This window comes from Zootermopsis nevadensis, unplaced genomic scaffold (assembly GCF_977971745.1).
Source record: "Zootermopsis nevadensis isolate Lab colony 2312 unplaced genomic scaffold, Znev_1.0 Znev_ptg000022l, whole genome shotgun sequence".
Lineage (NCBI taxonomy): Eukaryota > Metazoa > Arthropoda > Insecta > Blattodea > Termopsidae > Zootermopsis > Zootermopsis nevadensis.
Window position 1 is genome coordinate 10,164,419 of NW_028259154.1, and position 15,307 is coordinate 10,179,725.

The following is a 15,307-nucleotide window of genomic DNA, read 5'->3' on the forward strand; positions in this document are numbered from 1 at the left end:
AGCAGTTGGCACTAAACTTACCTCCTGATTAGACGGAAACTCCTTCGACAGACCGAAATCCGTCAGCATTACATGGCCCGCGGCGTCCAGAAGGATGTTCTCAGGCTTCAGGTCCCGGTGAACTATTCCCATCTGAAAAAAACAAATGAACACGTCTCAAGAGCATTGGGGAGAAGGAAACGCATTTTGCATTTTCGATATGTACATTTTTTATGTATTCTTTACAGTTGATTTAACGACGATGTTCGTATATGGATTATATGGCATTGGGCTTCGTAGATCGATCATAATTACATGCCGTGCATTTTAATTAACTAATTCTCGTGTTTCAGCAGGTAACTATCGGAGAATCTCGCTTACGTAACTACAGAAAGAATAAGTATGAATGTTCTATTATACTGAATTGAGAGATATGAAAGTTGTAAAATGAACTTTTCTGGTTACGGAGAATTACTTGGCGGCTAAATAATCAGACATGACAGAACTAACCAAAGTCTTTGCTTACTAAACCGGGGAGCATTCTTCTGAAGAATCGAGCTAAAATTCAGGAATTACCATTTGTTGTGAATCAAGATATTTCTCACAGAAATTACAAAGAATTCGATGTACTGTGAAAAAATAAAGGGAATTTGAAGAGAACTCTATAGCCCTGAAATCAGTAAGCCAGTTACTCTTCATGTGTTGTACCCCCGCCCTATTTATTATGCTGTTCAGTGGGAGTGCTGGTTGCCTACCTCGTGCAGGTGCTGGAGGGCCAGGATAACTTCGGCGGAGAAGAATCTTGTTTCAATCTCCGTAAGCCTACCTCGCTGTTCCAGCAGTTCGATGAAGTCTTTTCCTGCGACGTAATCTGCAACAATAAAGACGAGATCGCGTTGTTGTGAGGAGTCTTAGGCCACTGAATGCTGATGTATTGTATGTTTCATCCGACAACTGTATAATTACAAATCCAAGCTCTGCAGAAGACTAAAAAGTGAAATATTTTAAAGGAGAGCGAAGGATTATTCCACAAACGGGGTTCGTATGAGGACCCTACACATTTAGTTAAGGTGATGTTTCGTTTGATGTACTCACCCATTACGAGATGAAGGTGTTCTTTGGATTGAAAAGCGTAGTGCAGTTGCACGAAGAAAGGAGTGTCGCGCGTTTTTTCAAACACGCGACGCTCCGTCCACGCGTTTTCGATGTCTTTTCTCTTCAGTGATGTGCTCTTGATGTTCTTCATGGCGTAGATTTTACCGGCGTCGCTTCCATCCTTCTTCTTCGCCATGTAAACTTCGCCAAAACCTGTAACAGAATCTCAGTTACGTTTCATCTTGATATCTGTACAGGTACGGGCTGTCGTATCAGCAAAGTCTCCTTTCAAATAATTATGATACTCTACCCTTTTTTTTTTCCAATGCCAAAACTTCGCGATGAATATAAAATTCATAAATACGTGGTTCGTCTTCTCTTTAACAAGCTCTAAAGCTCTCTCCGATAGGTGAAGCCCTTGTGCTCAGGATATTACTAGATTATATTGTTTCCTGCGTGGTGACAGAAACAAGGTGAAATACCGTTTAGGTCTGTGAGTTTTCATGACTGCAACTTTTATCGTTAAAGTGCTTACGTGTCGAATCTCCATGGAGAGTGGTCTTTGACCCATTCGCGAGCTGTCTGCATAATTTGATTAATTCTATCTTGTTTGAAACCCTGCGTTTCTAAATGTCTCCGCAAATAAATGTTATCATTTCGTAAATGATCCAGCATTCATAAATAGATGAATTTTGTTCGGCAGAATATGGCCTACACAATTCTTAAGATACCTAATTCTGATTTCTTAAAAGTAAAAGGAAATGTACATTGTGCATAAGAAGAACTACCTCTGGTGTTTATCAATTTCGATGTTGTGGTATTTCGATACATTGTAAACCAGAACGCGACAATAGAATGTCGTTAACATTAGGAAGAGAAAATAGGCCACAGAAACGGCTTTGTTGTTATTTCACTGCCGATTAAGTTGCATTGCACTTGATCATGGGCTAGGAAGGACGCTCTAAAATGCTGATATTCTTCTCTGCCTACTTAATAGATGCATTAGAGAAAAAGTCTCTAAAAGCATCCGTGGTGTTAGGCAGTGTCAATGTGGTTCCATGCATTTTTTGCTGGGGAAAATAATTTGCCGATCTTGATCTACGCTTTCGTACTCAATCATGAATCATTCATAACGTAATGCAGCGGATATGAAAGAAAATATCAGGGTAACGATTAAGCATTGGTAACACTTCGCCGTTGTCAATCTGCTATTCTGAAAAGTCAATCACGAACGTGGTGAGCCACCGGGGAAAGATCGATAATGTTGGCAAAGCATTTCGATTGCCTTAGTTCAGGGATGACAAAATCTGTACCTTTTATAATTTTCAAACATTTATTAAAATTATTTAAATAAGAAAATATATCCTATAATTCTGTTGCAAGAATTTTACGGGAACATCAATGAAGATTTGACTTGAGTTTATGAATTTTGTAGTTAGATGCCAGTTGTTTGTACACAATAACACTTGAAACTGTGTAATAGCTCTGAATTTCCTGCAGTAATTCGAGTTCTACATTCAACTGAGTGACTGTTCCAGAAAGGGTTAAGCTGCAGTTTTCTTGCTTACAAAAACGCTACTGATGCTGTCCTACTTCTGCTTCCATTTTCCCCATTGCTTCGTAAGTACTCAGAAATCAGGTTCGTGTTTTGTAAGCAGAGAAATGCACGGGTAATCGGCCGACTGTTAACAGGAAGTTGTACTTACCTCCTTTTCCTAGAAGTCTGATGATCTCGAAATCTTCTTTGATGACATGTCGAGGTCCTGTAACAAATATCATAATTAGTGGCATGTGCTAATATACAATACAAATGTAAAGTTGTCCTGCCGCACGCCATGTAGGCGCTTGGGTGGGGTGAGACGAGGTAGAGCTCCTACGTTTTCTTAACCTCGGCACCAGATGGGGGTGAGTGCTCAGTAACCCGGTATCTATTGGAGAGGAGGCTGGGTGGTAAGTGGGCCAAAGAGCCGGTCTGGACGCAGGGGCTAGAGGAAAAATCCTCTGCCCCTGTCAGGGATCGAATCCCGGTTGTCCAGTCACTGTCCTGACTGAGCTAGCTCAGTTCCCGTCTTTAATCTACAGGCTTAATTAAAATAATTTATTGTTTTTGTACTCTACAATCCTGCGCCACGGGGTTAGTCTTACGAAGATACCAAGGCGGTTTCGCCTTGCCCTCTTTATCCACCAGACTGGAAGAGAAAGGACGCGGATAAACATCCATGCCTCAAGTGGGACTCGAACCCTCGGTCGCAGCAACGAGAACCATGCCTCAGACCGCGTGGCTACTGAGCCTGGAATTTACATTTTAAATCACGCAATTCGCCTATTGAAAACAGTGTTTATTATAATCAAGGGGAAGAGTACCCCTCAGATAGTTCTGTGTCCTTCCCGACCTCTCAATTTCCTAACCCCACTCTTATGCAGTATGTAAAATATTTGCCATACGTAGGCGTTATTATATAGTTTAATTATGTTATTATATTTGTAAATTTGCAGGACAGCTGTGTTTATTTATATTTTTAGCCGCTTAAAGTGCATTGTCATTTGAGTGATAAATACGGAAGTCACTCTTCAAGAGCTTCGTGCAACCTGAAATGAGAGACTAAAATCTGTTCTTTTAAGTCTGGAACTTGCAGTGAAATAATTATAATATTTTAAGATGGCTGTTTTCTGGGTTGTAGCGGCGTGTAATCTGATAGAAGTTTACCGACGTTTCAGAGGTCTTTACTGCCGCCATGATCAGGGCGATGGGGGCAGCAAGGACCTCTGAAACGTCGCTAAACATCTACCAGATTATACGGCGCTACAACCCAGAAGACAGTTTTCTTCAGAATCAGCACTGCGAAAACTTCAAATCCTACAAATGATAATATTAATTTCTGCAGATAATTATTCATAAACAGCCCATTTGAACTTTGCTACTCCGACACATGCAGAATAGTTTGTCAGCTGGATGGAAATTGTTATGTTTGTAACTCGCGGCTGTGAACTCAAGGAATGCTTAACAATGGCCGTTTGTATTTTGTCTTCCGCTTAAAGTGGATAGTGACACTTGCAATCTGACAGGTGATCTGCTTTAAATGACGAGAAATACAAACTCCCAAAAATGACAATTTTAGGCGCCATTCCGATGAGATGCCAGGTATATGGGCAGGCCAGTGAAATACGCGTATATTTAACAAAGTTACAAGGCAACAATTGAAAAATAATAATAAGGACAAAACTGTGATCGCAGTAGAGTAATATGTCAAAGTCTATACCAAACATCACGTCTTTACAGTCTGTTGTTTAAAGGCAATGCTGAGTCATTCCTTGTAAAACAGAATTAAAACGAAATGTTTAAGGACACAGACCATTTTCAACTGCACATTGTTGTATAAATCTCTGTCAGAAACTCAATTGCATCGCAATATGTTTTATTCTAATTCCGATTGTTGATTCTATCTGCTTCGGTATGGGAATATTCGGTTAAAGAGTTTACCTAACTTTAAATGCAATACACGGTAAGAAAACTTTTTATTTAACTATAATCAGAATACAGACATGATTGTGTCGTGGCAATGACCTTCTGAAAAAACTGGGGTTTGTAAATGTTATTAAAGAGGCAATATTCATCCACTGGTTTGTTCCTAACACGGCTACTACAAAATGAAAACGGGCACCTTTAAGAGTAACATTGTTTATGAGACATTCAACTCTGGGCCACGGTGTTTGGAGGCCTTGGCCATATTTTGTTCAATGCTAGTGCGAAAACTAACAAAATGCAGAAGACTTGTTTGTGTGCTATCAGCAGATTAAATCATGTAACTTCGGACGATAAGATTATTAGTGAATAACAAATTAGTAAATGTAAGGAAGAAACCGGACCATCGTAATTTTAGGTAATACCTCGCTATTGCAAGCCCTAGTTCAATATGAATAATGTTATGTTCTAAAAACCTATATGGACCGGCTTTAATGTGAGGCATTGAAGCACAGGGAAGAAGCCAAACATAACCTTAGCCTAATACAATTCTCTCTCAGAATTTATTATATAACTGGTGCATTATTGGTCACAAATCATGCTTAATGCATATTTGAACATCTGTCAGAACCATTTCCCAAATCATTTTATTATTATCATACAATCTAAACGTCGGAAATAGAATTCAGTTACGTAATAAAATGTTTAATATAATTTCACCGTAATCAACAATTTAAAGGCCTGATATTTCTAGTAACTCTCAACACAATAAGACACAGAATCGTATTTATCACCGTTTATAAACTAAAATCTAATAAATACATTTAAATGAAAACTACATACCGGTACTTGAATAACATCCAACTTCAGGTTCCATTATGTTCACTGCTATTCTAATTAACTAGTCACTAATTTTTAAACTAAACACTGTTCTAACAAAACTAAAGATTAAAACACTTATTTTAAAACTTACTAACTAACTTAAACGCACTATTATAAAGTTTTTAATCTGAAATTGGCTGTGAAAGATCCTAACGGTTTTCACAGGTTGCAATCAAAAATATGACTGACGTATCACAACGCTTGTCCAATCAAAGAAGTTTGAAGCGAGCAGAGTGACTCAATTGTTTTAAACGTCTTAAAGAAGAGTAGGCCATCTATAGTCTCTGACTGCCTGTACGTATGTAATTAGAATTTTTCGAGCTCCTTTCCAAGACGACCTGGAATTATCGTAGGTTATGTATGCATCTAAATGACATATGAAATCCAAATGTGAGCTTTGCGAGATATAACGTTTTGACGACAGTAAATATGTCGTTGATGGTCTTGTGAGTTTTAAGGTCGTGTGGACTTGCGGATTTAATGATTATAGTTCGCATTCTTATTTAAACCCATGTTAAGCACGGAGTTTGTCAAAATAATTTTTAAAAATGGAGTGTGTCTGCATCACAGATTACAGAACTAGTATCCATTGTAAAGATGAGTTGTCTAATGCTGTTTAGAGAAATAATCGTGGTTTTTGTGATAATATTTCTAAACCCACAATTAAATTCTGTGTGTTTAAACAATGAATACATAAAAGATCTAACATGGGTTCAGTGTATAGCTTTAAAAAACTTTCTTTCTGATAATATAAATTTAGGTTTATTAATTAATTGCAGTGCGAAGTAAATTACAGGGGTTACTAAATTGACTTCAAATAAGAGGTTATGATCGTACATATCTAGTGGGAGAGGCTTCGGAAAGAATTGGCCATTCCCCAGAAATTGTTGAACGCCACGAATTCCCTTCGTCAGAAGATTCTAGTCAGACATTTGTATAAAACGAGTAAGGACTGATGTGCAGATAAACTTAGATAAGCGCGTGTATTTGAGAATTATTATTACACTGGAACGACACTTTCCAGACATTTCGTTTCTGTAGATTTCACGGTGTCTTTGTCTTCAAACTACGTGCGATGAACACGTAAATTGTCTTATGACAGGATTCGAAAAGTTGCAATACTTTGGTGACATGTTCCTTGAAACCACATTTCTTTTTGTGTAAAATCCAGCTGTGTCAAGTGTGAAATCATAGCGGTGCATCCTAACACAACCGGCTTTGAAGTTTCCATTACGCCAGTAAAAGGTGGATAATGCAGTGAAACCACAATAAGTCAATAAGAATTACATTTGACATAAGCCATTTTTAACCCTTAATGCTACTTTAATTCGTGCCTCCTTATCTATAAGATTTGCGAGACTTGATGGTAAGCTGATGATCATTCTGATGCCAGAATAATATTCGCTCTTCTAAATGTATAAGAGGCTACCAATTGGTCTATGTAACCGATTATTATTCCTTGTGTTGACGCAGTGTACAGCAGAATTACTGTGAAACTGTGAAGTTCACTGATGAGAATGCGTTCAAATGGACGAGCCCTAACCTCTTAAACAGATACAATTTCAGGTTTCACACCAGTAATTGATCTAACAATATTCTTTTGTAAATTGAATATTCTTTTATTTTAGATTAATCCCCCTCAAGTTACTCTATTGTTAATTATAAAATGAAAATAGACGAAGTGAAGTGAGTTGAGTGTCAATGCTACTTTCTTGCAACTACTTAATATGCTTCAATTAACTTGCACATTAATATTTGACAAAACAAATTTAATTAATATATATGGCATTATTTTCTGGGGAAACTCAGTAGACAGCAGAAAACTATCCAAAAGATAACCATTAGAGTAATAAGGAGTAAATCATATAGGGAATTATTTAAGGAATTTAATATTCTCCCTATCCAGCAAATTCTGTGTGTTATTAAAATCATTTTGTAGTGGATAACATAAAAGTTTCAAATGATCTCAGATATCTACGGATACAGACACAAACATAACCTACAAATGCCAAACATAACCTCAGCTAATAAAGAAATCAATTTACTATAGTGAAACTAAACTTTTAATAATCTTCCATCCACTATAGACAGTTGGAAACACGACGTAAAGAAATTTAAGCTGGCAACAAAGACTTTCTCCTTTCTCACTCCATCAGTTGCTCAGAAAAAAATTCTAACTTCTTGGGAATACAGAGATGATGCTTTCTTCTGTGATTGTAATGTGCTGTAAAACTGTAGTTGACTTTAAATCACTGTCACACCAATGCAATTTACATTGAAATGAATTTACTCTGTCGGTTAATCAACGTTTTGCCAAATTTAGGCGATCATCAATTTGGTTACTCTTGTATGCGAGTACTTGAAACATGTTGTGGTGAGTTATTTGTTATGCATTTTGTTATCTTATGGGTTCTGTTATGTTATTTGCTGCTGGAGGAAAGCCATTTATATATTACAAAAAGCAATGGCCATAGAATTAAATTGATATATTTTATTGTTCTCCAGTTTGAGAAAAGGTTCTGATTATTTTTAGGTGATTTTACTTAAACCCTTTATTTCCTTCCTGTTAGAAAGGACCTGAACCATTCCTCAGCTATTCTTCGAATGCCATAAAAATGTCATTTGGTTAACAACATTTTATGATTTATAGAGTCAAAAGCTTTTGCTAAAATACAGAATATGAATTTTTGTGGTTAACAGATTTCAGTACTTTGTCTGTTAGTCTGAATGCTGTGTCTTCAGTGGATAAACATTTTTAAGCCAAATTGTTCTAGGACGACATAACCTAACCTCAAACACTTAAGGAGAGTTGGTTGCGTTTTAAAATCTTGTGTAAAAAACTACACCAGCCTCCGAAACGTCGTGGTTTTAAAGAACAGACGTTGGTAAAAGTCCTGACCATGAATAATTTTAAATAATTTTTTTTTTGGAACGGTTGTTCAGAAGAGGAAGTTCGGTAGATCAAGGCGTGGATGACTATGAAGGAATTTGTCACAGATTTAAACATTTCCTCAGTAACGAAGCTAATATTGCACTTATTGAAAATAACGACTCGTTTTACAAAATGCCTCCAGGAGCGTAACCATTCGTAAGAGTGGGAACTGCCTGTGGTTTTGAAAATGTGCTGGAATGTTGGATTGCTATTTCGAGTATGTTAAGCGGAAAACTTAAGCTAAGAGGAATACCGACTGGCAGAAATTTTTGCATCGAAATTACTTAAATGCGTGACGACTCTAGTTTGGACAACCCTACTTTCACTTAATTTCTGCGGAGATCGAAGTAGATAATACGAGACGAAATTGCTGTGAATCAAACTTTTCAACATGAGTCACGAAGGCCGCTTCACATAATTTTTCTTATTTATTAAGGTTTTCACAGCACATTTTATTGTGAGAAATTAGATCAAATAAACTCGTTTAAGTTTAATTTATTTACGAGGGTAGTGGAATCTGTAATTGTAATTACAATAAAATGATCTTATGCTGTTCTTCTATCTTAAGTTCCTAGAAATGAGTTTTTTGCTCTGCACACTCAACATTAATTTTTAAAATTGTTAAAAGAACACGTAACAAAATATTTCTTTCTACGTGGTTGCCACATCTCAAAGAGAAATAACATAGTTAGTAGCATTTGTGAAGAGGTCCATTTTGAATCTCGTTTTTCTTTATCACGAAGCGAGAGATACGGAGTTATAAGAGACAGTTTATTCTGCGTTTCTCCCAGAGCAACCGAACACGTCAAATGTGATGAGGCGCAACACCTCGGCGAGTGGGCAGTAGTGACTGGGTATAAGCTGGTCGAACTTGGTTCAAATCCGGACAAGGACATTTCGTCGCAAACAGCTGCCAGACCCTCCTAGCCTCCTGTTTAATGGAGGCTTTTTGCTTTTAGATAAAGCGGCCAGACTTGGAGCTGACCATTCGCCTCCATCTAATGTAAAATTTAAGAATGCGTGGCGATTTACCACCACACCCCCCCACACGTTTAAACGGCTTGGCGTTTAAGCTGTTTTTGAAGTAGCATTAACTGTGGACCAACAGAGTGCTTCAACGTTTTAATGCATTCTGTTTTTTTTTTGGGGGGGGGGGTTTAAGATGGTTCTCAGAGCAAATAGGGACCTTTTCCATGTTATTAACAGACTGGTCTATGCAAGGAGATACGTTTTCTTTGAGGTAGGGCCTACTTTAAAAATGACACGAATTTTACATTTTGCAAATATTGAGAGCTTTTGTGTTTTCTATAATTTTATGTTCAGTGGTTTGGAAAGAATGACAAATATTTCCTAAACGGCATATTTAATCAATAAATAGAAAGGTCTTAATGCACCATATAAATTAATAAATTGTAATTTCTGATGAGAGAAATTTACGATAGAAATGTCACACGTAGGCTTAAGAATGGTCTGCCACTAAATGTCGATTCTGATGACTAAGACGCATCGTAGACTCTGATTTTTAAATCAGCTCTGACGCAGCTAATAGCCTGATTGGATTTTAGTGCATTTATTTGCCGTGTAAATTTGAAAATGCACACAATATATTTTTATTATGATTTACATAGGATAATGTTCCAAATTAATTATATACTTGAACTGTATCTTATATATTGAATTTGTTGGAATCAAATGTTTTTGAGAAGTTTTAGTGTAATTTATCTTCGACTAAAATAATATAATAAACTAACCAAAGCGATACGGACCAAAATTTAATTTGCTCGAAAACCTTTTTGTAGACCCCAAATAATAAATATGTATGTACATAGACACACTATATATATATTAAAATATACATTCTGGGAATCCTTCTAGTTGTCGAAAATACAACTGTTTACGACCTTAACCAGAACTGGGGCTGTATTCACCTTGTCTAATCGAAACTTGAAATAAAAGAAAAAATGTTTTTTCTAAATCATTTATTACAAAATACAACATCTAATCAAACAATACAGTTATATCACAGAAATATTAGACGTAGAAACTACGAGAAACATAGCCCACAGTGACTTCCACAAGTAAACACCTGCGTTAGCCGCGTCATAGCTGAGGTGGTTAGGGCTAAAGGTGGGATTCTTACCGTGGAGGCTCGTGTTCACACCCAGGGCAGTCCATGTGGAATTTGGGCGGACAAAATGGCGCTAAGACGGGTTTCTTTCAGAGTTCTTTGCTTTTACCCTGTCGGTACAATTCCACCACTCCTCCATATTAATTTATTCGTCATATGAAAGATGGAGAGTTAGCGGTTCAAGTTCCACAGAGACATTGTATGAAAGACATGTCATCAAACGCGCAGTAGAAACAAAGTTTCCCTACGTGTAATAGAGATGTACTTCAAGATAGCAAGAATTATTATTGATTAGTGAATGTAATGATATATATATATATCCTACGATATAATTTAACAGTTAATTATGAGCGGCTGTTACCCAAATTTAATAGCAATTTTTTTTAAGAATTTTATATAATCACCGGTTATTTACACTTTACAGTAAAAATAACAATTACCCTAATACATGCATTGCACCGTACATGAAGATATTTTGTGATTGCTACAATTGGGTGAGAGAATTTCTGTGTGGAACTGGACCATTACGGGTCCATTGCCCCCCTCGACCAGATGATACATGAACGAAAATGGAGCAGCGGTGGAATGACATGGACAGGGGAAAACCTTAGGAATCAGAGAGAGAAATATTTCAGTGCCACTTTGTCCACCACAAATTCTCGTGGACTAACTCAGGGGCCAACCCGAGCCTTCGTGGTGAAAGGACGGCGAATAATTGTCTGAGCCATGGCGTGTCTATAACGAGACTGTGAAAAATAAATAACACAGAAGTTTTGAAATACAGTGTCAATTGGTATGGAAAAGACAAATATTTTTATTTGGAGACGTTTATAAATATTATACGACAGTTATATAGTTAAAAATAAAAATAAATGCATGACAAGGAACAAGTCTATTTAGATTTAAGGCTTTATATTTAACAGTTTTTAAATAATACATAAAGTGTTGCATTTATGTTAGAATTCAGTGCAGTGCAGTATCTGTTAGAATGAATGTTTAGCGCCTTCAAATTTTTATTGTGCAGTTGAGCAAAATATATAAATGAATTGAATTGAAAATATATTAAACTAAACCACTTTCTTGTTTGAATATTGAAAGGATTTGTGGAAACATTGTAATGCAGTACAGTCAAGTTTAAAAACGATTATATATAATGACATATAACGCGAAGGAAAGAAAATGAAGAAATAAATGGAGGGGTGGAGTCCTGCTGTAGTTAAAAAGAAGCTCGGAAATTTTATTCCGTACAGGAATACACAAAATATCCTCATGCGTTCTTTTCAGCCTACATTTAGAAAGATTTATTAAATCCCAATTGTGTGGAGTGGCACAACTTTCATCCAGATGCATCCAGTGGTTCTTGGGTTGAATTGATTGGACTGACGGACAGATATAGCCAACTGATAATGCACTCTGCGCAAAGAACGCGTGATAAACAAACACTGATAAACAAGTGTTGTGTGGGACTGCATAACATAAGGAATTCGAAGACACTCGACATTCACTCTGCATAATTCAACAAAACATTTCTTCACAAAATGTGCCCAAAGATGGCTATCTTCTTGGCTGTTGCACTGTGTAGTCTGGTAGAAGGTAATCGATGTTTCAGAGGTCCCTGTCTTCCGCCATCAGGGCGATAGCCTTGATGATGGAGGCGGCAATCACACCCGAAATGACGATAAACTTCTACAGGGCTACACGGTGCAACAACCCAGATGACGGCCATCTTCAGAATCACTGCCGTGAAAACCTCAGCTCCTACAAAGTTATTCCTAAATGAGTAAAAATGAAAATAAAATGTAAAACTCAAACGATAAAAAAGAAAACAAAGTTTGAGAGTAATTACACATACAAGTTAAGACATCAGATTCATTCACATGAAGGAACAAACATATTTTATTACATGCTCAGACTACAATTATAAAATGCGAAAGATGGAACCATTATGAACAATTATCACGCCTTCCATACAGGGCCACTTTAAGGCAGTGGTGAGGCTATGGAAAAACATGATCTTGGGGTCCACTGTCCCATTTCTTAAAAATAGGTAGGATTCACAGCAAATTTACGCTACTGAGAGATTTAGAAATCTTAATCTATAAAGTATCTTGGTTTTCACAAAATGTATTTATATTAACAAAAACTGAATGAATAGGAAAGGATAAAAGGATTATGTAAAAATTTTATACATTCAAGCTAAAGTGTGATATGCCAAGATTACCCACGGGTAAAGAAACGTTTTGAACGTCCTGTGTGTTTCAACAGCCCAAATAGGTGAATCCAAAGAACAAGTGAACTAACTGTTTAATATGTGTGCTATTTTGATAGCGCTCCCCGCTCCAAACAGCACAGAATCGAAAAAAATTTTGCCGCAAGAATGCTAGTATCATCAGACTTACTGCACACGCGTCCCAAAAAACGTTTCTAGAGAAATTTGGAAAAACTTTGGGCAAATTTAAGAACGCGGTACCGTCGGTCGGGCGGGCGGATGGGGCCCATAAAATTAAAGGACCATGTGCAGCTGCCCAATTTTACCACTGGTTAAAGTGGCCCTGATTACATAGTTATAAAATTAAAGCGGGAACTGGAAAAGAGTGACGCTAATTTAAATAAGATATTTAATTAAATTAAGTAGCATTAAACGAACACAGTAAATACGAACCAGGCAAATGTAAGGAACAAATGTTATTAACGAATGAACACTAAACAAACTTTATGAATAGAAATTACCCAAAAAATGAGGAATCTTATTGGTTAAATGTTTAATGAATCAATTCGTTTTAAAACACAACATAAATAATTATGCAAATTTAAAAAAATAATATTATTTGTTTAAAATCTAACCAATATTAAAAAACCTATGAGCAGAGAATACATTGAACAAGCAATTGCCGACAGCCGACAAAGGGTGGTCCTCCGGGTTGGGGTTGGGCGTTAGGCTAACAACTTTTCACTATAACCTCAGTCATATATTTTACAGTCTGTGAAATACAAAATCTACGCAAGAATTTCTATGAGAAGAGGGTAATAATGACAATGTTGGAAAACCCTGTACATCATGATATAAGACATAATAAAAGGAATACATATAAACAAACGTGCATACATACAAACAAACATACATTCATATATACATACATACAAACATTCATACATAATACATGCATACATACATAATACATGCATACATACATAATGCATACATACATACATACATTCATACATACATACATACATACACACACACATTCATACACAATGCATACATACAAACATTCATACATAATACATGCATACATACATAATACATGCATACATACATAATGCATGCATACATACATAATACATGCACACATACATAATTCATGCATACATACATAATACATGCATAAATACATAATACATGCATACATACACACACACATTCATACACAATGCATACATACAAACATTCATACATAATACATGCATACATATATAATACATGCATAAATACATAATACATGCATACATACATAATACATGCATACATACATAATACATGCATACATACATAATACATGCATACATACATAATACATGCATAAATACATAACACATGCATACATACATACATACACACAAACACACATTCATACACAATGCATACATACAAACATTCATACATAATACATGCATACATACATAATACATGCATACATATTAGTCGTTCGCTCAGACATGAGCTGTGGATATGCGCGTAAGAGGGTACTGACGCTGTCTCCTAGTGATAGTGGGGAACGGAGGAGAACACCTTTCTCTGTACTACTGAACACAAAAACATCAATGCAGACTGAATTACTTACAGCGGCTGAAGATATTTTACAAAGCTTCTATTCCACTTAATTCCCCATCATCTTCTTCTGCATCTTCTTCCTCCCTCTCGTTTTCCTCACTATTGCTACAACTGTTGGTATCACTGCCATCTTGTAAATTAACTGTAATTTGTTCCGAAATGTCGTCAAGAACAGGTTCCAACCGCAAGTAATTCTGTTCGCACTGACGGGATTTGTTGCACCTCGAGGTCCATTCTTCCTTTGTGATGCTACTAAACATTTCCTCAGCTAGTTTCATAGCATCATCTAGACGGAAACTGACATTCTTTCTGGCGACATATTCTTTGACCAATCCCCATATCAGTTCAATCGGATTCAGATCTGGTTGATATGGCGGCAAGCGAAGGGCAGAGTGGCAATGTTCAGACAGTAGAGCGTCAATTTTGAATGTTTTGAATCGTGGCTTACGCAGTTTAATTAGAGAATACAATTCGGGCTTACACATTCCGTCACTGAAAGGAATGCTACGATCTGAAAGCCAGTCGATCATAGCACTTTTTCGAGATGAAGAAGTTGGAGCCGGATTAAGTTGTACGTTATGGTAAGCTGCATTGTCCACTACTAATACCGAATTTGGTGGAAGGTTTGGAATTAACTTCGTTTTGAGCCATCTTTCATAGTTGTCAAAATTCATATCATGATGATAATCTCCAGATATTGTCCCCGATTTAAACATTAACAAAGCATTTGGAATGAAGCCATTTTCATTGCCAGCGTGTACGATGATGACTCGCTGTCGTTTGGAGACGGGTGCAAGTAGACCTGCATTTGTACCATCACCCCAGGCATGTCCTTTCGTGTGTGAGGAGTGAATGTACGTTTCGTCCATGTAGATAATAGGTCGCCCCTCATTTCTGTAACGACTTATATTTCTCAAATAAGACAGTCTTGCTGCACGAATATCATCCTTTTCGATGAGAACTTTCCTATTACTTTCTGATTTCCGCCACCTG

The 15,307-nt window shown here is 36.7% G+C and overlaps 1 protein-coding gene across 7 annotated transcripts in view; it reads left to right on the top strand.

The window, feature by feature from the left end:
- SPR (G protein-coupled sex peptide receptor) overlaps positions 1-15,307 on the top strand; it is a 619,021-nt gene that overhangs the window by 223,175 nt on the left and 380,539 nt on the right. The window lies entirely within an intron of this gene.